The sequence below is a fragment of the Eschrichtius robustus genome, chromosome 1, assembly GCF_028021215.1.
Source record: "Eschrichtius robustus isolate mEscRob2 chromosome 1, mEscRob2.pri, whole genome shotgun sequence".
NCBI lineage: Eukaryota > Metazoa > Chordata > Mammalia > Artiodactyla > Eschrichtiidae > Eschrichtius > Eschrichtius robustus.
Genome location: NC_090824.1, coordinates 67,549,494 through 67,551,539, shown reverse-complemented (window position 1 = coordinate 67,551,539; position 2,046 = coordinate 67,549,494). Strand labels below are relative to the sequence as shown.

The following is a 2,046-nucleotide window of genomic DNA, read 5'->3' as shown; positions in this document are numbered from 1 at the left end:
CTGGAGCTATATTTAGACAACCATAATACATCCCACACAGAAAAGATAAAATTCCAATTGATCAAAATGACATTTCCCCATAATGGAAATAAAATGCAAACAGGCTAAGTACCCAACAATTTGGTTCAGTAAATTATGGTGCATCAACATGACAGAAAATTATTCAGCCTCCAAAAATGATAATTAAAATGATTGTGTGTGGTATGTGGGAAAGAAAATGCAAAATAGCTTATACACACGATTGCATTAAAATGCATCTGCTTGTGAAATATTACTTGGAAATAACATGAAAAAAATTAAAATCAGTAATCGCAGTGGGGACTGCAATTTCTGGCATATTTTTCTTTTCAAATTTTTCTTTAATGCTATCAGTGGGTCATCTTTTAATTTTTTAAAGTTTGGTGTTTTTAAAGAGTGCTCTGAGTGTGGCTGCTGAATTCAAGTCCTCCATCTTCTTTGTTCCTCATACTTTGTTACAGTTAACACAGCCTAAGACCACAAGAGCTGTTTCATGCCACTCTCATTGAACTTAGTGACAGCAACAAAAACTCTTATCTTACACTTTGTGATCAAAAAAATTTTAATATAGAAACTTTCCTTTAACTTTACTAAATTTTTCTTTGTTAGAATAGAGCCATCAATCCTTCTTTTTCCTTTTTTTATGTAACAAAGTTTTATTTTTCAAAATGTACAGCTGGAGGGACCTGTTCATGCGTCCTCACCAGTAGCTGGGGCATCTCCACCCTTGGTGTTTCTAGTGTAAGTTACGTGAGCTCTGTGCTTTGAAACCAGCTTAATAAGTCCTTTACTAAGGAGCTCCTGAAAGGCTGCCCTGGCCAGAGAACTGCTAATCTTCAGTCTCTCAGAGATGACAGTGAGGCTATGAGCTTATAGTTGGAAACTTCCTTACAGAGTTTGTCATATATCTCTTTGTCAAACAAGACGAGGTTATTGAGCTTGTCCCAAACTATCTTTGGACCACTTCTTCTTTTTGGCCTTGCCCCCAGATTTGTTCACCAGATCTTTGTTTTTCTTGGCCGACTTTCTGGCATCTTTCTTCTTTCTTCTCATCATCCTCGGGCAGCATAGCAAAGTTCAGAGACCAGCTGCTACCATTCAGCCTCGCTACAATGTTGGACAAAAAGCCCATCACTTCTACCTGTTGACATATTTTTAGCAATCGGAGAAAGAAAAATGTAATAATTAAGAGTATGGGCAGTCTTCTTCCTTCTGGTTGCATTATCTTGGACAAGTTACTTAGCCTCTCTGTACTTCACTTTCTTGTCAGTAAAATAAGATGACAATAATTGTGATAATATTACCAACTGAATATTGAATTCTAATTTTGATAATTCTTGGGGTTGTCATAAAGATCCAATGAGATGATCCATGCCAAGCTTGGCCTATGTGCTCAATCACCGGTAGCTATTTATTGTCCTTACACTTGACCCATGGTGGGGTATGACTCTTCCTGACACCATTTATGCAGTTCTGGGCCACTCTAATCTTCTCTTGGCATATGTCCTTCTTTTTCGTCTTTTATTCATATCTTTTTAAAATCCGAGTTTAGGACTTCCCTGGTGGCGTAGTGGTTAAGAATCTGCCTGCCAATGCAAGTTCAATCCCTGGTCCGGGAAGATCCCACACGCCACGGAGCAACTAAGCCCACGAGCCGCAACTACTGAGCCCACGTGCCACAACTACTGAAGCCCGCGCACCTAGAGCCTGTGCTCTGCAACAAGAGAAGCCACCACAATGAGAAGCCCGCACACGGCAACTAGAGTAGCCCCCACTCACCACAACTAGAGAAAGCCCACGCACAGCAACAATGACCCAATGCAGCCAAAAATTAAATAAAATAAAATAAAACCTGAGTTTACCAGAGAGCTCTCTAGAAATGCTACCTTCTTCTTTTCCTTGTTTTTTATCTGGATCATTTGTGACTACAACGTCAGAATTATATTATGTAAAGAATCCTGTTCCAGGGACTTCTCTGGTGGCTCAGTAGTTAAGAACCCGCCTGCCAATGCAGGGGACACGGTTCGA

At 39.8% G+C, this 2,046-nt stretch overlaps 1 pseudogene; it reads right to left on the bottom strand.

Annotated features, from left to right (window-relative positions):
• Positions 1-708: 708 nt before the first annotated feature.
• Positions 709-1,074, bottom strand: LOC137759792 (small ribosomal subunit protein eS25-like; annotated as a pseudogene).
• Positions 1,075-2,046: the final 972 nt, after the last annotated feature.